Source organism: Mustela erminea, chromosome 4 (assembly GCF_009829155.1).
Source record: "Mustela erminea isolate mMusErm1 chromosome 4, mMusErm1.Pri, whole genome shotgun sequence".
Taxonomy (NCBI): Eukaryota; Metazoa; Chordata; class Mammalia; order Carnivora; family Mustelidae; genus Mustela; species Mustela erminea.
The window spans coordinates 123734952-123757154 of NC_045617.1; positions in this window are offsets into that span (position 1 = coordinate 123734952).

Here is a 22203-nt window from a genome sequence, read left to right on the forward strand (position 1 = left end):
TTAACGTGACTTATTGTTGCTGTGCTGTTAACTGTTCAAACACTTGTTGGCTTCCAAGAAAGACTAACATAGTTCTAGATGGTTCTAGCGGCGTTCTAGCACAGGGTCTCATGAGGCAGGGATTCTAGAAACTGGCTGTGCAAGGCATGAGGCCTGTTAGTGATTCTATTTTTTTCTCTGCAGAATGGGCCCCCAGGTCCTTTCTACCCAAATAAATAATGCGGCGATTCTCTCAGTGAGTTGTACTTTTGGTTTAAACAGCCAACTGTCTCTTAAAAAGGACTTTTGTTTAAATTCCTTTAAAAAAAAGTCCTTTTATGGGCGCCTGGGTGGCTCAGTGGGTTAAGCCGCTGCCTTCGGCTCAGGTCATGATCTCAGGGTCCTGGGATCGAGTCCTGCATCGGGCTCTCTGCTCAGCAGGGAGCCTGTTTCCTCCTCTCTCTCTATGCCTGCCTCTCTGCCTGCCTCTCTGCCTACTTGTGATCTCTCTCTGTCAAATAAATAAATAAAATCTTTTAAAAAAAAGTTCTTTTAAAAAAATCTTTTTATTATTTTTTATTTTTTAATCCCATATGTTTACTCTGATCCTGGAACTTTGTCATTTTGACCTTCTCTGCTGATTAAAATATTCTCTCCAAAATGTCAGTTATTTGCAGGTACTTGCACTGTAGACATTCTTTACATATTTTTTTTAAAAATCCATTCACGATTCTTAGTGAAAATCTCGGGAATCTGAAAGACTACTATTTGCTATTCATCGAACAGTTACTGTCTCCACTAAGTGACAGGGCTTCAGAGAACGTGAGCTCACAAGAGATGTAGCCTTTTTTCCACTTTCTGCTACCATGTTCATTTCTATGTTACTCAGAGGAGCCTTCTTTGTAGAAACATATTATCCATTCTTTTAAAAATCATAAAGCTGAATTTAAATTCTGTCCCTTCATTCGCCACAATGCTTAAAATGCAAAGCAAATTTTGTTCCATTTTTTAAGAGCCCATAGATTGCATTTTTAAATGTTGCGTTTTTGAGTTTTCATCACTATTTATGTTACTTCTACTTCACAGATAAACAATTGCTAATGACAATGTGAACTTCCTACAAATGTGCAATCAAAATCCCTAGGTACACATTACTGAAGTTCTTCGTTCCCTTTAAACATTATTTCCCTCTTGATATGCATTCTTGTTTTGTATTGTATTGCATTATAAAGTTTTTTTTTTAACAGACTGCATTTTTTAGAGTAGTTTGGGGATCAAAGTAAAATTCCCTTTCCCCACATACACACAGCCTTCCCCATTATCAACATCCTGTACCACGGTGATAATTTGTCACCCTCACTGACCCTACACTGACACATCACTATCACCCCAAAGTCCACAGTTTACATTAGAGTTCACTCTTGGTGGGACACCAGGGTGGCTCAGTGGGTTAAGGCTTTTGCCTTCGGCTCAGGTCATAATCTCACGGTCCTGGGATCGAGCCCCAGACCAGACTCTCTGCTTGGCAGGGAGCCTGCTTTCCCCCAACCCCTGCTTTCCCCGCCTGCCTCTCTGCCTGCTTTGATGCCTGTCAAATAAATAAATAAAATCTTAAAAAAAAAACTTTTCTCATAGAATTCACTCTTGGTATAGTCCTTATGCATTTTGACAACTGTGTAGCGATATATATCTAAAATATCATGCATATCATACAGAACATTTTCACCGCCCTAAAAATCCTCTGTGCTCTGCCTGTTCATCCTCCTCCTCTCCTAACTGCTACAAACCGCGGACCTTTATACCATTTGCATAGTTCTGCCTTTTCTAGAAGGTCATATAGTTGGAACCTTGCAACATGAAGCTTTTTCAAATTGACTTCTTTCACTTATTATGATGAATTTTAAGTTTGTTCCATGTTTTTTCATTGCTTGATAGCCATTTCTCTTTATCACTGAATCATATCCCATTGTCTCAATGGACTACAGTTTATCTATCCATTCTCCTCCTGAAGGACATCTTGGTTACTTCCAACTCTTCGCACTTATGGGTAAAGCTGTTACAAACACAGGTTTATATGCAGGTTTTTGTGTACACAAAGTTTTCAGCTCTTTTGGTTGAGTACCAAGGAGCACGATTGCTGGATCATATGCTAAGAATATATTTAGTTCTGTAAGAAACTGCCCAACTGTCTTCCAAAGTGGTAGCACCATTTTGGTGTTCTCACCAGAATGAATGAGAGTTTCTCTTGTTCCTCATCGTCAAAAGCATTTTATGTTGTCAGTATTTTGGATTTTAGCCATTCTAATAGATGTGTAGTGATATATCATTGGTTTATTTATTTTTTTAAAAAGATTTTATTTATTTATTTGACAGAGAGAGATCACAAGAAGACGGAGAGGCAGGCAGAGAGAGAGAGAGAAAGGGAAGCAGGCTCCTGCTGAGCAGAGAGCCCGACGCAGAACTCGATCCCAGGACACTGAGATTGTGACCTGAGCCGAAGGCAGCGGCTTAACCCACTGATTAAACCCCTCATTGTTCTTTGAATTTACAATTCCTTAATTATACATGCTGTGGATCATCACAGCATCCTTTCATATCATTATTGCCATCACTATATCTTCTTCAGTGAGGTGTCTGTTCCAGTCCTTTGCCAATTTTTCAATCAGGTTGTTCATTTTCTTATGGTTGAGTTTTAGTATTATATATATATATATATATATATATATATATATAATTATTATTATTTTTTTATAAACATATATTTTTATCCCCAGGGGTACAGGTCTGTGAATCGCCAGATTTACACACTTCATAGCACTCACCATAGCACATATCCTTCCCAAAGTCCATAACTCCACCCCCCTTCTCCCAACCCTCCTCCCCCCAGCAACCCTCAGTTTGTTTTGTGATATTAAGAGTCACTTATGGTTTGTCTCCCTCCCAATCCCATCTTGTTTCATTTATTCTTCTCCTACCCCCTTAACCCCCATGTTGCATCTCCACTTCCTCATATCAGGGAGATCATATGATAGTTGTCTTTCTCCACTTGACTTATTTCGCTAAGCATGATACCCTCTAGTTCCATCCACGTCGTCGCAAATGGCAAGATTTCATTTCTTTTGATGGCTGCATAGTATTCCATTCTGTATATATACCACATCTTCTTTATCCATTCATCTGTTCATGGACATCTAGGTTCTTTCCATAGTTTGGCTATTGTAGACATTGCTGCTATAAACATTCGGGTGCACGTGCTCCTTCGGATCACTACGTTTGTATCTTTAGGGTAAATACCCAGTAGTGCAATTCCTGGGTCATAGGGAAGTTCTATTTTCAACATTTTGAGGAACCTCCATGCTGTTTTCCAGAGTGGGTGCACCAGCTTGCATTCCCACCAACAGTGTAGGAGGGTTCCCCTTTCTCCGTATCCTCGCCAGCATCTGTCATTTCCTGACTTGCTCATTTTTGCCATTCTGACTGGTGTGAGGTGATATCTCATTGTGGTTTTGATATGTATTTCCCTGATGCCGAGTGATGTGGAGCACTTTTTCATGTGTCTGTTGGCCATCTGGATGTCTTCTTTGCAGAAATGTCTGTTAATGTCTTCTACCCATTTCTTGATTGGATTATTTGTTCTTTGGGTGTTGAGTTTGCTAAGTTCTTTATAAATTTTGGACATTAGCCCTTTATCTGATATGTCATTTGCAAATATCTTCTCCCATTCTGTCAGTTGTCTTTTGGTTTTGTTAACTGTTTCCTTTGCTGTGCAAAAGCTTTTGATCTTGATAAAATCCCAATAGTTCATTTTTGCCCTTGCTTCCCTTGCCTTTGGTGATGTTCCTGGGAAGACGTTGCTGCCGTTGAGGTCGAAGAGGTTGCTGCCTGTGTTCTCCTCAAGGATTTTAATGGATTCCTTTCTCACATTGAGGTCCTTCATCCATTTTGAGTCTATTTTTGTGTGTGGTGTAAGGAAATGGTCCAATTTCATTTTTCTGCATGTGGCTGTCCAATTTTCCCAACACCATTTATTGAAGAGGCTGTCTTTTTTCCATTGGACATTCTTTCCTGCTTTGTCGAAGATTAGTTGACCATAGAGTTGAGGATCTATTTCTGGGCTCTCTATTCAGTTCCATTGATCTGTGTGTCTGTTTTTGTGCCAGTACCATGCTGTCTTGATGATGACAGCTTTGTAATAGAGCTGGAAGTCCAGAATCGTGATGCCACCAACTTTGGCTTTCTTTTTCAATATTCCTTTGGCTATTCGATGTCTTTTTTGGTTCCATATAATTTTTAGGATTATTTGTTCCATTTCTTTGAAGAAAATGGATGGTATTTTGATAGGAATTGCATTAAATGTGTAGATTGTTTTAGGTAGCATAGACATTTCCACAATATTTATTCTTCCCATCCAGAAGCATGGAACATTTTTCCATTTCTTTGTGTCTTCCTCAATTTCTTCATGAGTATGTTATAGTTTTCCGAGTATAGATTCTTAGCCTTTTTGGTTAGGTTTATTCCTAGGTATCTTATAGTTTTGGGTGCAACTGTAAATGGGATTGATTCCTTAATTTCTCTTTCTTCTGTCTTGTTGTTGGTGTAGAGAAATGCAACTGATTTCTGTGCATTGATTTTATAACCTGATACTTTACTAAATTCCTGTACAAGTTCTAGCAGTTTTGGAGTGGAGTCTTTTGGGTTTTCCACATATAGTATCATATCATCTGCAAAGAGCGATAGTTTGACTTCTTCTTTGCCGATTTGGATGCCTTTAATTTCCTTTTGTTGTCTGATTGCTGAGGCTAGGACTTCTAGTACTATGTTGAATAGCAGAGGTGATAATGGACATCCCTGCCGTGTTCCTGACCTTAGCAGAAAAGCTTTCAGTTTTTTTTCCATTGAGAATGATATTTGCAGTGGGTTTTTCATAAATGGCTTTGATGATATTGATGATATATTGATGATATGTGCCTTATATCCCTGCACTTTGAAGAGTTTTGAGCAGGAAGGAATGCTGTACTTTGACAAATGCTTTTTCAGCATCTATTAAGAGTATCATATGGTTCTTGTTCTTTCTTTTATTAATGTGTTGTATGACATTGATTGATTTGCAGATGTTGTACCAACCTTGCAGCCCTGGAATAAATCCCACTTGGTCGTGGTGAATAATCCTTTTAATGTACTGTTGAATCCTATTGGCTAGTATTTTGGTGAGAATTTTTGCATCTGTGTTCATCAAGGATATTGGTCTGTAGTTCTCTTTTTTGATGGGATCCTTGTCTGGTTTTGGGATCAAGGTGATGATGCTGGCCTCATAAAATGAGTTTGGAAGTTTTCCTTCCATTTCTATTTTTTGGGAACAGTTTTAGGAGAATAGGAATTAGTTCTTTAAGTGTTTGGTAGAATTCCCCCGGGAAGCCATCTGGCCCTGGGCTTTTGTTTGTTTGGAGATTTTTGATGACTGTTTCAATCTCCTTGCTGGTTATGGGTCTGTTCAGGCTTTCTAGTTCTTCCTGGTTCAGCTGTGGTAGCTTATATGTCTCTAGGAATGCATCCATTTCTTCCAGATTGTCAAATTTGTTGGTGTAGAGTTGCTCATAATATGTTCTTATAATTGTCTTTATTTCTTTGGTGTTAGTTGTGATCTCTCCTCTTTCATTCATGATTTTATTTATTTGGGTCCTTTCTCTTTTCTTTTTGATAAGTCTTGCCAGGGGTTTATCAATCTTATTAATTCTTTCAAAGAACCAGCTCCTAGTTTCGTTGATTTGTTCTATTGTTTTTTTGGTTTCTATTTCATTGATTTCTGCTCTGATCTTTATGATTTCTCTTCTGCTGGGCTTAGGGTTTATTTCTTGTTTTTTTCCAGCTCCTTTAGGTGTAGGGTTAGGTGGTGTAACTGAGACCTTTCTTGTTTCTTGAGAAAGGCTTGAACTGCTATATATTTTCCTCTCAGGACTGCCTTTGTAATGTCCCACAGATTTTGAACCTTTGTGTTTTCATTATCATTTGTTTCCTTGAATTTTTTCAATTCTTCTTTAATTTCCTGGTTGACCCATTCATTCTTTAGAAGGATGCTGTTTAGTCTCCATGTATTTGGGTTCTTTCCAAATTTCCTTTTGTGATTGAGTTCTAGCTTCAGAGCATTGTGGTCTGAAAATATGCAGGGAATGATCCCAATCTTTAGATACCGGTTGAGGCCTGATTTAGGACCAAGGATGTGATCTATTCTGGACAATTTTCCATGTGTACTGGAGAAGAATGTGTATTGTTGCTTTGGGATGCAATGTTCTGAATATATCTGTGATGTCCATCTGGTCCAGTGTGTCACTTAAGGCCTTTATTTCCTTGTTGATCTTTTGCTTGGATGATCTGTCCATTTCAGTGAGGGGAGTGTTAAAGTCCCCTACTATTATTGTATTATTGTTGATGTGTTTCTTTGGTTTTGTTATTAATTGGTTTATATAGTTGGCTGCTCCCACGTTAGGGGCATAGATATTTAAAATTGTAGATCTTGTTGGACAGATCCTTTGAGTATGATATAGTGTCCTTCCTCATCTCTTATTATAGTCTTTGGATTAAAATCTAACTATTGATCTAACTAATTGATCTAACTATTGCCACTCCTGCTTTCTTCTGATGTCCATTAGCATGGTAAATTGTTTTCCACCCCCTCACTTTAAATCTGGAGGTGTCTTCAGGTTTAAAATGAGTTTCCTGTAGGCAACATATAGATGAGTTTTTTTTTTTTATCCATTCTGATACCCTGTGTCTTTTGACTGGGGCATTTAGCCCATTTACATTCAGGGTAACTATTGAGAGATATGAATTTAGTGCTATTGTATTGCCTGTAAGGTGACTGTTCCTGTATATTGTCTCTGTTCCTCTCTGAGCTACTACTTTTAGGCTCTCTCTTTACTTAGGGAACCCCTTTCAATATTACCTGAAGAGCTGGTTTGGTGTTTGCAAATTCTTTCAATTTTTTGTTTGTCCTGGAAGCTTTTAATCTCTCCTTCTATTTTCAATGATAGCCTAGCTGGATATAGTATTCTTGGCTGCATGTTTTACTCGTTTAGTGCTCTGAATATATCATGCCAGCTCTTTCTGGCCTGCCAGGTCTCTGTCGGTAAGTCTGCTGCCAATCTAATATTTTTACCATTGTATGTTACAGACTTCTTTTCCTGGGCTGCTTTCAGGATTTTCTCTTTGTCACTAAGACTTGTAAGTTTTACTATTAGGTGATGGGGTGTGGGCCTATCATTATTGATTTTGAGGGGGGTTCTCTGCACCTCCTGGATTTTGATGCTTGTTCCATTTGCCATATTGGGGAAAATCTCTCCAATAATTCTCTCCAATATACCTTCTGCTCCCCTCTCTCTTTCTTCTTCTTCTGGAATCCCAATTATTCTAATGTTGTTTTGTCTTATGGTGTCACTTATCTCTCGAATTCTCCCCTCATGGTCCAGTAGCTGTTTGTCCCTCTTTTGCTCAGCTTCTTTATTCTCTGTCATTTGGTCCTCTATATCGCTAATTCTTTCTTCTGCCTCATTTATCCTAGCAGTGGGAGCCTCCATTTTTGATTTCACCTCATTAATAGCTTTTTTGATTTCAACTTGGTTAGATTTTAGTTCTTTTATTTCTCCAGAAAGGGCTTTTATATCTCCCGAGAGGGTTTCCCTAATATCTTCCATGCCTTTTTAGAGCCCGGCTAGAACCTTGAGAATCGTCATTTGGAACTCTAGATCTGACATATTACCAATGTCTGTATTGATTAGGTCCCTAGCCTTCAGTACTGCCTCTTGTTCTTTTTTTTTTTGTGGTGAAATTTTCCACCTTGTCATTTTGTCTAGATAAGAGTATATGAGGGAGGGACGCCTGGGTGGCTCAGTTCGTTGGACAACTTCCTTCGGCTCAGGTCATGATCCCGGAGTCCCGCAATCGAGTCCCACATCGGGCTCCCAGCTCTACGGGGAGTCTGCTTCTCCCTCTGACCTTCTCCTCGCTCATGCTCTCTCACTGTGTCTCTCTCAAATAAATAAATAAAAATCTTAAAAAAAAAGCGTATATGAAGGAGCAAGTAAAATACTAAAAGGGTGGCAACAACCCCAGGAAAATATGCTTTAACCAAATCAGAAGAGATCCCAAATCATGAGGAGGGAGAAAGTGGGTAAAAAGAGGTTCAGAAAGAAAAGAAAAGAAACAATTAAAAAAAGAAAACGAATAAAGAAAAAATATAAAAAAGAAAAAAATATATGTATATTAGATAAACTAGTTAAAAAAACGTTAAAAAAGAAAAGGGTAAAAGTTAAAAAAAATTTAGCAGAAGGGAAAAAAATTGAAAAAGAATAAAAAATTAAATTAACTGCAAGACTAAAGAATCATGGGGAGAAAGCCAAGAGTTTTGTGCTTTGCTTTCTCCTCTTCTGGAATTCCGCTGCTCTCCTTGGTATTGAAACTGCACTCCTTGGTAGGTGAACTTGGTCCTGGCTGGATTTCTTGTTGATCTTCTGGGAAGGGGGCCTGTTGTAGTGATTTGCAAGTGTCTTTGCCCCAGGCGGAATTGCACCACCCTTACCAGGCGCTGGGCTGAGTAATCCGCTTGGGTTTGCTTTCGGGAGCTTTTGTTCCCTGAGCGCTTTCCATACAGTTCCAGAGGTCGGGAATGAAAATGGTGGCCTCCCGGTCTCCTGCCTGGAGGAGCTGAGAGCTCGGGGCCCCACTCCTCAGTGTGCCCTCAGAGAACAGTGCCCAATTACTCCCGTTTCCCTGGCCTCCAGCTGCACTCTGAGCTCACCCAGCCTGTGACCGGTTCAAGGTAACCCTGAGCTGAGAGCTCACTCCTCGGCTCTGTCTCTGTAGCCAGCTTCCCTGTTCTAATACCTGTGAGCTCTGTGACACTCAGACTCCGCCGATCCTTCTGTGACCCTGCGGGACCTGAGGCCATGCTGACCCCGCGTGGGCTTCACCCCGGTTTAGCCTCTGGAGCGATGTCCCTCAGCGGAACAGGCTTTTAAAAGTCCTGATTTTGTGCTCCGTTGCTCCGCCGCTTGCCAGGAGCTGGCCCCTCCCCTCATGGTCAATCTTCCCATCACTTTGGATTCACTTCTCTGCCAGTCCTACCTTTCAGAAAGTGGTTGATTTTCTGTTTCTAGAATTGCTGTTCTTCTTCTCTTCGATCTCTCATTGGATTTGTAGGTGTTTACAATCTTTCGATAAGCTATCTAGCTGATCTCCTGCTAGCTGAAGTAGTCTCAGCCTGCTACTTCTCCGCCATCTTGACTCCTCCCCAATCTCTTATATATTTTTAATAACAGTCCTCTATCAGATATGTCTTTTGCAAATTTTTTTTCTCCCAGTGTGTGGCTTATCTTTTTATCTTCTTGACAATGTCTTTTGTGAAGCAGAAGCCTTCAGCTTTAATGAAGCCCAGCTTATTGATATTTTCTTTCATGGAATGTGCCTTTGGTGTATATCTAAAAGAAAAAAAAATCTTTGTCATATCCAAGGTCATTTAGGTTTTCTCCAATGTTGTCATCTGTTTTATAATTGGATTTATATTTAGGTCTATGATCCATTTTGAGTTAATTTTGAAGGGTGTAAGGGCTCTGTCTAGATTTTTTTTTAAGATTCTATTTATTTATTTGACAGAGAGAGAGATCACAAATAGGCGGAGGCAGGCAGAGAGAGAGGGGGAAGCAGGCTCCTTGCTGAGCAGAGAGACCGATGCTCGATCCCAGGACCTTGAGATCATGACCTGAGCTGAAGGCAGAGGCTTAACCCACTGAGCCACCAAGGTGCCCCTAGATTTTTTTTTTAATATATGTGGTTATCCAGTTGTTCCAGCACCATTTGTTGAAAAGAATATTTTTGCTTCTTTGTCAAAGATCAGTTGACTATATGACTATATTTATGTAGGTATATTTATGGGCTGTTTATTCTGTTTCATTGATCTACTTGTCTATTTTTTGCCAATCATACTGTCTTGATTGTTGTAGCTTTGTAGTAAGTCTTGAAGTTGATTTTTATCAGTAAGACTTTGCTCTTCTTCAGTATTGTGTTGGTTTTTCTGAGTCTTTGACATCTCTACATGAAATATAGAATCAGTTTGTTGATATCCACAAAATAACTTTTTGGAACTTTTATTGGGATTTTGTTAGGTCTATAGATCAATGTGAGAATAACTGACATTGTGACAATATTGAGTCTTCCTATCCATAAACATGGAATATCTCTTCATTTATTTAGTTGTTCTGACATATTACCTTTGGGTTTTATAATTTTCCTCATATAGATGTTATAAATATTTTGTTAGATTTATACCTAAGCATTTCATTTTAGGGAGTGCTAATGTAAATGGTATTGTATTTTTAATTTCGAATTCCATTTTTTCATGCTAGTATACAGGAGAGTGATTGACTTTTGTATATTAACATTGTATACTGGAACTTTGCAATAATTGCTTATATTTCCAGGAATTTTTTGACAGTTTTGTTCCCTACATAAATGATCATGTCACTTACAAACAAAGACAGTTTTATTTCATCCTTCCCAATCAGTATAATTTTTATTTCCTTTTACTGTCTTATTGCATTACCTACTACCTCCAATATGGTGTTGAGAAGGAAAACTCTTGTCTTGTTCCTAATCTAGCAGGACAACTTATAGTTTCTCACCATTAAGTGTAATGTTAATTATGGGGGATTTTTTTTTGTATATGTTCTTTATCCAGAATGTGTATTCTGTTGTGTTTGAATGAAATAGTTGATAAATGTTGACTAGGTCCACTTGACTAATGGTGTTCAACTATGTCCTTACTGGTTTTCTACTGGCTCTGCCCATTTCTTTTTTTTTTTCTGATTTTATTTGTATTTATTTATTTGAGAGAAAGAATGAGAATGGAGAAGTCAGAGGGAGAAGCAGACTCCCTACTGAGCAGGGAGCCCCATATGGGACTCGATCCTTGGACTCTATCCTGGGACTCCAGGATCATGCCCTGAGCCGAAGGCAGTTGCTTAACCAACTGAACCATCCAGGCACCCAGATCCTCCGATTTCTGAAGAGGGTGCTGAATTCTTCAGCTGTAATAATGAATTCACCTATTTCTCCCTGTAGTTCTAGTAGTTTTTGCCTCAGGCATTTTGACATCTGTTGTTAGACACATATATTTTAAGAGTTGTTAAGTCTTCTTGGAAAATTGACTGCTTCATTATTATGTAATGCCCCTCTTTATCTCTGAAAACTTTCTTTGCTCTGGAGTCTGCTTTGTCAGAAATTAATGTAGCTATTCCTGCTTTCTTTTTATTAGTGTTAACATGGTATATATCTCTCCATCCCTTTACTTTTAATTTCTATAAGTGTCTTTATATTTAAAATAGGTTTCTTTTTTTTTTTAAAGATTTTATTTATTTATTTGACAGACAAAGATCACAAGTAGGCAGAGAGGCAGGCAGAGAGAGAGAGAGAGAGAGAGGGAAGCAGGCCTCCCGCGGAGCAGGGAGCCCGATGCGGGGCTCGATCCCAGGACCCTGAGATCATGACCCGAGCCGAAGGTAGCAGCCCAAACCACTGAGCCACCCAGGCGCCCCAGGTTTCTTTTTTTTAAGAATTTATTTATTTGAGGGCGCCTGGGTGGCTCAGTGGGTTAAGCCACTGCCTTCAGCTCAGGTCATGATCTCGGGGTCCTGGGATTGAGTCCCACATCGGGCTCTCTGCTCAGCAGGGAGCCTGCTTCCCTCTCTCTCTCTCTGCCTGCCTCTCCATCTACTTGTGATTTCTCTCTGTCAATAAAAAAAAAATCTTTAAAAAAAAAGAATTTATTTATTTGAGAGAGAGATGAATGGGGGGAGGAGCTGAGGGAGAAGGAAAAGCAGACCACCCACTGAGCAGGGAGCCTGATGCAGGGCTCAATTCCATTACCCCAAGATCATGATCTGAACTGAAGGCAGATACTTAACCGACTGAGCTACCTAGGCACCACTAAAATAAGTTTCTTATAGATAAAATATAGTTATATCTTGTTTTTTGATCCACTCTAATAATCTCTTTTAGTTGGTATATTTAGACAATTAACATTTAAAGTGATTATTGATATTTTTGGATTGATACCTACCATAGTTGTTACTATTTTCCATTTAGTGCCTTTGTTCTTTGTTCCTGTTTTTATCTTCCTCTCCCTTTTGTAGTTTTTAAAAAAATAATTTATTTATTTATTTGTCAGAGAGAGAGCACAAGCAGGGGGAGTAGCAGCAGGCAGAGCAGGCAGAGGGAGAAGCAGGTTCCCTGCTCAGCAAGGAGCCTGATGTGGGTCTTCATCCCAGGACCCTGGGATCATGACCTGAGCCAAAGGCAGATGCTTAACCAACTGAGCCACCCAGGTGCCCCACCTTTTGTAGTTTTATTCTTTTATTTTTATTTTTTCCTTTTGTAGATTCAATTGAGCATTTTATGGGATTCCATTTTATTTTCTTTTGTAGCATATCAGTTATATTACTTTAAAAAAAAACAAAACTTTTTTAGTGGCTGTCCTAGATTTGCGCAATATAATAATACAAGCCATTTTCAAATAGTGCAAGTAGTGCAAGTACCTTATAATAACGTAAGTAATCCTAATTCCTCCCATATATCCCTGTATCATTGCTCATTTCACTTATACATAAACATGCTAAACATATATATGTATATAAACACACATAATTAAGTACATTGTTGCTATTATTATTTTGAACAAATTATTGTTAGATCAACTAAAAGTAAGAAAAATAAAAGCTTTTATTTTACCTTGATATATTGCTTCCCTGATGGTCCTCCTTTCTTTATGGAGGTCTGAGTTTTTGACCTCTATTTTTTCCTTCTAAAGAACTTCTTTTAACATTTCTTGTAAGGCAGGTCCACTGGCAATTAATTCCCTCAATTTTTGTTAAATTGAGAAAATATTTACTTTTCTTTCACTTTCAAAGGTTAAGTTTTCAGGGTGCAGAATTCTAGGTTGGCATTTTTTTCCCCTCTCAACACTAAATATTTCACTTCACTGTCTTCTCATTTGCCTGGTTCTTGAGCAAAAGTTGGATGTAATTCTTACCTTTATTCCTCTATAGTAAGGTGTTTTTATTCTCTGGCTTATTTTTCCTTTATCATTGCTTTTCTGAAGTTTGAATATATTATGCCTTAGTATAATTTTGTTTGTCTTGCTTGGTTTTGGTTTTTGTCATTTATACTGCTTAGTGTTCTCTGAGAGTCCTGGATCTGTGGTTTGGTCTCTGATATTAATTTAGGAAAATTCTCAATCATTATCACTTCAAATATTTCTTTTGTTTCTTTCCTTCTTCTTCTGATATTCCCATTACATGTATGTTAAAACATTTGTAGCTACATCTCAGTTCCAGAATATTTTGTTCTAGTTTCTTTTTCTATCTTCTTTACCTTTTCTCTTCCATTTTGGAATTTTCTATTGTCTTATCCTGAAGCTCTGAATTTTTCTCCTCAGCCATATCCCATATGCTGATGAGCCTATCAGAGGCATTCTTTATTTCTGCTACAGTGTTTTTTTTCCCCCTAGCATTTAAAAAATTTTTCTTTTGCGAATTTACTTCTTCCTACTTAAGTTGTCAATCCACTCTTGCCTGATGTCTACTGTATCAATTAGCGCCCATGCCATATTGATGAGAGTTTTCAGTTCTCTGGTTGATAATTCCAACAATCTTGCCATTGCTGTTCCTTCAAATTGTGTTGCCTTTTTAGTATGCCTTGTAACTTTTTCTTGATAGCCAGACATGATGTACCAGGTAAAAGGAACTGTGGCACATAGGCCTCTCATATGCCAGCCTTTAGTAATGTGGTGGTGAGTGTTGGGGTGAGGAAGCATTCTGTAGTCCCATTATTTGGTTTCAGTCTTCTGGTGAGTCTGTGTCTCTGGACTGTGAACCTCACAAATGCTTCTCAGTCCACTTTTGCCCCGAGATGAGACAAAATTGCTAGAGTAGGTTGTACTTGGGTTTTTCCTTTCCCCCATGTGGAAGGTGAGAGCCAGCTGAGGTTGGACATTTCCTTCCTCTGGGTTGGTTAGGCTGTGATAAAACACCAGTAGTTTAGACTCTGGTAGAATAGTTCCTCTGAGATGGAAGCCTTTTTAATAACAGAATGCTCTGAGTATTTCAAAATGATTCCAATTCACTTCTTGCTACTGATAGTCACTGTGAGAACCTGGTCAAACTCATGAGGTAAAATTCCTAAAAATGTGTGGTTCCCCATCCCCCCACCCCCTGGAGTTTTTATTTCTCAGAAATCCACACTGAGCCTTCAGCAACTGAACAATTACAGTCCAGGTTTTCCTGCCTTCCCACGAATTCCAGTGAAGGTTTCTGTGTGTGGCTTTCTGTTCTGGTAGATTGCAATCTTCTATATGGGCCTGTTGATTTCTCCAATGTTTGAAGGCAGTGCTTTGCCCTGTGACCCCACTTCCCTGATGGATCTAAGGAGGGCTGTTGACTCTCCAGTTTGTTGAGCTTTTTACTTGTTGTCAGGGAGGAGTGGGGATGACTTTCAGGCTCCATGCTGGCCATTATAAAGCTTTAAGTATTTGAAAGCAAAATAATGATTTTATTGTTGTATCAGTATACTTTTGTGATCATCATTAAGGTATCATAATTCAACCACTCTATTATTGAACACGAAGGTGCATCTACTCTTCCTTTATTTCTGAGTTATACTTCAGCTGAAATGATTATCTTCACGCACTTGAAATTATCCTTCTTTGGATTATTTTCTTTTTATATCCAAGTTCACATCTATAAACCCCTAATCCCAAAATCGATTAAGAAAATAACTATAATATTCATGACTGATTGGATCTTTTGGTTGGGAAAGGAGGTTGGGGGAGGAGGTACATGAGGATTAGTAGTCCTCTTTCAACACTTCCAAGTCTTTGCACTGATTGAAATGGAAAATGTCTGAGTATCATAAGGAGTTGCCTGTTGAAACAAGTTAAGTGACAACCCATTCTCTCAACTGAATAGTAAGGAGTCCTTGGGGCTCCTGGGCGGCTCATTCAGTTAAGCCGCTGCCTTCGGCTCAGGTCATGATCCCAGGGTCCTGGGATTGAGCCACACGTCAGACTCTGCTCAGCGGTGAGCCTGTTTCTCTCTTTCCTTCTGCTTGTCTCCCTGCCTACTTGTGTTCTGTCTGTCAAATAAATAAATAAAATCTTTAAGAAGAAGAAGAAGAAGAAGAAGAAGAAGAAGAAGAAGGAGGAGGAAGGAGTCCTGAAACTGATAAAGTTTTTATGGAAATGCTGGTGATATTCATTTCTAAAATGCAAGTTCTTAATAATCACAAAAGGAAGGTTAATTAAATTCTGTTAATCTATGAGAAATATTCTACAATGTGCAAGTTAAGCTTCCCCTTCTGTTTCAAATGAATTAAATTTTTCTCCATGCTAATTGTGTCAACTATAACTTAGTGATTAAAAACTACACGTTTCAGACACATAAAGGTCACCAAAACGCTCAAAAGGCAGCTTTTGCCTTATATTATCCTGTTATGTATAATGTTTTGTCTATCATAGAAATGAAATTGGCTTTTCAATTAAAAAAAAAGTACACATTTCTTCCCCTGAAACTGCTGGAACAGATGTTGGTTTGAGATGGCTCATGCACAGGTCCTCTGTGTACTTGTGTTTGCCTTTGATGCCCTCTACCTTCCCTCTCGGTGCACTTCCTTGTTCCTCTTCATTATTTCCTCTCTTCCTAATGCTCCCCAGTTCCCCAAAGAAAACCTGATCGGATAAAAATAATTGACAATAGCATGAAACTATTTTCCTTTTAAAAGAGATCAAAACAGTGTGACACAAAGGAATGATTGGTATATAATCTCAGACAGGAAAAGTCTCATATCTATTTCAAATATGCTAACCACCAGTTAATTGTGTAAAATGGATAAACAAAATCAATTATTACGTTCATATTTATGTCATAGTCTGTGCATGTCCCTTGTTGGGTATTGGATATTTTTGTATTTCTATATTTTATATTTGTGTTTATTGAGTTTTTCAGGATGCAGCTAAGTTACTTGAAAAGAGTTTGATCCTTTTGGGTCTTGCTTTTAAGATTTGTTGGGTGGAAATGGGGCAGCGCTCCATCAGTCCAGGGATAATTATTCTCCTAATTCTTCTCTACCACTGAGGCAAGACTCTTGTGTGAACTCTGCCAAATTCCTATGAAATAGCAGGTTTTTCTAGTCCTGTTGGTAGGACTAAGCACTATTCATGGCTCTGAGTGAGCACCACTCATTGTCCCCTCTAACTGTCTGACATCGTCCCTCTAATCATCCTTTCTCCAACATGAATGCCTCCATCAGTAAATGTTATGCTGAGTAGTGAAGAGGGACATTCCATGGATCTCTGAGGAACCTTCTGTGAAGTCTCTATAGCATTCTGTCCTGTGACTTCTAGCTTCATCTCTTCACATTAGGGAGTCATAGGGATTTGTCTGCATTCCCGTTCTCTGCACTGCAACTGGGAAATTCCCTTAAGACAGTAAGCTGGGACAATTATAAGAATCATCTTGCTTATATCCTGGCTCTTAGAAATCATTGACATTTTTGATCTGTTGTGTAGTGCCTTAAAAACTCTTGTTTCATATATTTTACTTGGGGTTTTTGTTCTTATTTCAGGTAAAAGGGTAAATCTGCTTCCTGTTACTCTACCTTGGTCATAAGGCAAAGTTGACATACATCCATTTTATAAAAAATCGTACATGTAGTTATAGAGAACATAGATTGGCTTGTGCCTACCCCTCACATCACTGTGCAACTTGTTTTTTTCATTTAAAAAATTTTTAGCTTATTTTTGCTAACTTCTGTAAAATATTATCTTGCATGATTATATTATATATTTATTTATCCTCCTATTGGTTGCCATTTATGTTGTTTCTAATATTTGCTGTTACAAACAATGCTGCAAACAACATTCTTATGTGTTCCTCCTTGTATCACATGTAACGGATATCTTAGGTCAATTTTAGCAAATTTAGCAATTTTAGGCCAATGCTCTCCAACGTGACCATTATCACTTTACATTCCCACACTGTAGGAAGACCTGTTTCTTTGCAATTTTTCCCATATTTGATATTGGCAACCTTTTAATGTTTTGCCAGTGTGCTAGCTCACTAATACTTTAATTTGTATTTCTCTTACTTTTTTAAAAGATTTTATTTATTTATTTATTCATTTATTTTAAATATTTTATTTATTTATTTGACAGAGATCACAAGTAGGCAGAGAGGAAGGCAGAGAGAGAAGAAGGGAACCAGGCTCCCCGCTGAGCAGAGAGCCCGATGTGGGGCTCAATTCCATGACCCTGCGAACATGACCTGAGCCAAAGGCAGATGTTTTAACCCACTGAGCCACCCAGGTGTCCCAGTATTTCTCTTATTTTTACAAGGTCGAGCACCTTATCATATTTTTATTGGTCATCTTGGTTTCTCCTAGGAATTTTCTACTTAGTTTTTATCTAACCTTATATTATTTTTTAACATACTTTAATTTGTTTACATGAATGCTGAAAACTTTTGATTCTCGCCTTTTATTTTATATACATAAATATATATTATATACTATTCTATTTTATAATTAGAAATATAAATATTTTAGGGGCACCTGGGTGGCTCAGTGGGTTAAGCCTCTGCCTTTGGCCCAGGTCATGATCTCAGGTTCCTGGGATCCAGCCCAGTGTCGGTGCCTGAGCAGCTTGTAGCGTATGCACGGTGATGCTTTTGGGCTCCGCCGTGCCCGCTCGTTGCCTCGGCCGCCGCTGCCTCAAGCCGTTGCCGCCGCCAGGTGGCAACGATGCGGAGCTGCTCCGGCTGGGCCCGTGGGGGCCTCGGGCGCCGCATGACTTTTTCGGTGCCCGAAAGTAAACACGCCATTAAGATGGCGGCTGGATGCGAGCCAGTAGGCGGAACTTAAGATTTTGTATCTATGTGGCTGCGAGTGATTGGTTGTGCAACCTTGGTATATATAGACATGCACGGGCGGGGGAGGGAGAGATCCCAACAGCCACCCAGAAATAAAGCTTGCTTCGCTGAGGTCTCCTGGTCGTTCTTGCTGGCGAGAGCGACAAGTGGTGCTGAGATCCGGGAAACCTGAAACCTACACCGAGGAGTGCTCAGTGAACGCAACGATCCAGTAAGTGTGCACAAAATTTCAGATAAGAAAGTTCCTAAGTATAGGAGGAGAAGTGAGAAAGTTCCTAAGTATAGGACGAGAAGTGAGAAAGTTCCTAAGTATAGGACGAGAAGTGAGAAAGTTCCTAAGTATAGGACAAGAAGTAAAAGGGTTCCTAGGCATAGGAGAAGAAATAATGGGATCAAAGTTTACTAAGATGGGAGGATTACTGACGGAGGTGCTTAAGGCTGACGGCACTCCGGTAGACTCTAACCATAAAACGGTTAAAAATGTTATCGAGGAGCAGGTCAGAGAAGCCTCTAAGGCAGGATCTAGCAGAGGGGGAGAAAATTCAGAGGAGAGCTCCTCTGAAGATGAGCTTGGCGAAGCCATGAAAAAATATGACTCCCTAGCGCCCTCTGTCAGAAGGTCAAGAATTCCTACCCCTGAATGTAGGCCTATAGCGCCTCCTGCAGAATGGCCGCCACCATATAACACTTCATGCTCCCGAGGGGCATGCGGTTGTCCAGAATGTAGAAATGCAGGATGGAGGGACATTAAGATCAAAATCAACAGAGGTTTCATCAACCACTAGACTTCAAACTTATTAAACAGTTTAAGGAAGCAGTCACTACTTATGGGCCACAGGCTGCTTATACACTTTCACTTTTGGAAGCAGTCGGTAGCATGAACCTTACCCCAGACGATTGGACTAACATGGCAAAAGCAACTCTGTCTGGTGGACAATACTTGATATGGAAAACTGCTTGGCAAGAGTGTAGCTCGGAAACTGCCCGGCGTAACGCCGCGTCAGGGAATCCCCACTGGAATATTGACATGCTCATGGGAGGAGGTCAATTTGTGGGACAAAACAATCAGATTGGGTACCCCCCAGGGGTGTATGTACAGATAGCAGCTGCAGCCACTAGGGCTTGGAAGACCATACAGGGTTCTGGTGATTTGCAGGGACAACTTTCCAAGGTGTTGCAGGGGCCTAATGAACCCTATGCTGACTTTGTAGATCGTCTGCTCCAAGTAGCAAGGCGCATATTTGGGGATGTGGACCAAGAAATGCCCCTTGTTAAACAATTAGCCTATGAACAAGCAAATAAATGGTGTAAAGAGGCTATCCGCCCTTGGAAGTCTAAGGACCTGATTACATATATCAAAGTGTGTCGAGACATCACTGATACAGTTGTTCAGGGCCAAGTTGTGGCAGCAGCAGTAACCCAAGGGATAAAAAGTTTCAATGGAGGAACCAGGAGTTCTTCCAAGGCTTGTTTCCTTTGTGGAAGGGACGGTCATCTTAAGAGGGATTGTCCAAAGGGTAAAGGACCTCCTAGACCAGTCAAGCCCGCACCTGGGTTGTGCCCTCGTTGCCGTAAAGGGAATCATTGGGCTAATGAATGTAGGTCCCAGAGAGATATTCAAGGAAATCCCCTGCCACCGAATAACTGGATTCAATCCAATTACTCAAAAAACGGGAAGCAGGGCCCCGCGCCCCGGGGCCCAACACAAATATATGGGGCACTAACGCAAATGCCCAGGACATGGTATCCTCCCTCGGAGAAAGGCGCGCAACCTCTGGATCAGCAAGGCTCGATATCAGAGCAGCCGCCCGAATGGTCCTAACTCCGGAGATGGGCATTCAAGCATTGGCCTCCGATCTAAGAAGGGACCCCCCTCATGGTACTGTAGGTTTATTACTTGGCCAAAGCTCCACTTATCTCAAAGGTCTGATAGTTCACCCTGGGGTAATAGATTCAGATTATGAGGGAGAGATCAAGATACTGGTGTCTTCACCAAGGGGAGTTACTGCAATTAGCCCAGGAGATAAGATAGCTCAACTTCTCATACTCCCTAGCCATCATGAAGCCTTTCCCAGTAAAGGAAAAGAAAAAGGTACGAGAGGTTTGGGGCCTACGGGAGTTGACCTAACATGCCTGACCCTGGATATGACTGATAGGCCCATAATTACCCTCAAAGTGCAAGGAATGAAATTTTTAGGGTTACTGGATACGGGCGCCGATAAGAGCATCATCAGCCAACAAGAGTGGCCTCCGAGATGGCCCCTAACACAAGCAAAACAAACACTCAGGGGTTTAGGAATCGCTCAAAGTCCTGATCAAAGTGCAGCTACCCTTGAGTGGGAGGATGACGAAGGCCATAGGGGAACTTTTCAGCCCTATGTCTGCAATATTCCTATTTCCCTCTGGGGACGAGACGTTTTGGAACATATGAGCATCCGCCTGACAACTGAAACTATATACAGCCCCCGATCAATAGCTATGATGCAAAAAATGGGATACATACCAGGAAAAGGGTTAGGGAAACAGGAGCAAGGTAAAATAGACACCATCCCTTTCACCTCAGAATATAAGGGGCAAGGCCTGGGTTTTCCGTAAGGGCCACTGAGGCAATGAAAATAACGTGGAAGACAGATACACCCTGCTGGGTGCCTCAGTGGCCCCTTACTAGCGAAAAACTATCAGCTGCTAAAGCCCTGGTACAGGAACAGTTAGAGGCGGGCCATATGAAACCTTCTACCTCACCTTGGAATACACCTATCTTTGTTATTAAAAAGAAATCTGGTAAATGGAGACTTTTACATGATCTTAGAGAAATTAATAGGCAAATGCAGAACATGGACCAATACAGCTGGGATTACCCATGATAACCGCCTTACTGAGAAACTGGCCATCAATAGTGGTTGACATAAAAGATTGATTTTTCTCTATCCCTCTGCATCCTGAGGATACAATTAAATTTGCCTTTACCCTACCTTCTATTAATCATGCAGAGCCTAACCAAAGATATGAGTGGACTGTCCTCCCTCAGGGCATGGCTAATAGCCCCACTATGTGTCAATTATATGTTTCTAAAGCCATACAGCCTATTAGAGAGACTTACCCTGATTTAATGTGTTACCATTACATGGACGACATATTGTTGTGTGGATCTGACTCTACTACAGTTTCAGAAGCCTTAGTAATGTTACAAAAGGAGCTAAATTCATGGGGGTTAATTATAGCCCCCAAAAAGATACAGGCTTCCAACATCAAAGACTATTTAGGCATGAAACTATACAATACCATGGTAAAACCTTCAAAAGCCTCCATTAGAACTGACAAATTACAAACACTCAATGATTTCCAAAAGTTATTGGGGGACATAAATTGGATCCGACCCTACCTGAAAATAACTACAGGAGAATTACAACCATTGTTTGATATTCTGAAGGGTGATGCCCGTCTAGACTCTCCTAGGAGCCTTACTCTGGAGGCGAAACAGGCTTTGAAAATTGTGGAGGACAGGCTTGCCTTGACTTCAGCAGATAGATGTGATCCTAACCAGATAGTCCAAGCCATAGTGATCCCATCCCCTTCTTCACCTACTGGAGTGCTATGGCAAGGTGGGCCCTTACAATGGCTGTACCTCCCAAACACTCTTCCTCGGATAATCACAACATATCCAGTTGCAGTAGCCATGCTAGCTAACAAATTGATCACTGTTTGTATTTCTACTCTTGGAATCATACCTGATAATTGCATCGTGCCGTATACTAAGGAACAGATTCGCCTACTATGTGCTACCCTAGATGATTGGGCGATACTGACCACCTCTTACTCAATAGAATTTGATAATCATTATCCTTCACACCCACTTATAGAATTCACAAAGGGTATTGAATTCATACTACCAAAAATTAGTAGATCGACACCACTAAAAGAAGCCTCTACTGTCTTTACAGATGGAAGTAAAGAGGGCACAGGAGCTTATATCATAAATGGAATCGTGAACCCAGTCATAGTTCCTGCCAGGTTGGCTCAACAAGTAGAGCTACTAGTAGTGCTCCTAGTGCTCCAAAGATTTTCAGACACTCCCCTAAACATTATTTCTGATAGTCAATATGTGGTAAATGCAACAAAAAATATTGAAACAGCCATCCTCTCCTTAAGTGATTCACCTATTCCATGGATCTTAAGGCAACTACAAGAGGTTGTGCAACTGCGCACTGCACCATTTTTTATAGATCACATCAGAGCCCATATGAGCCTACCAGGACCATTA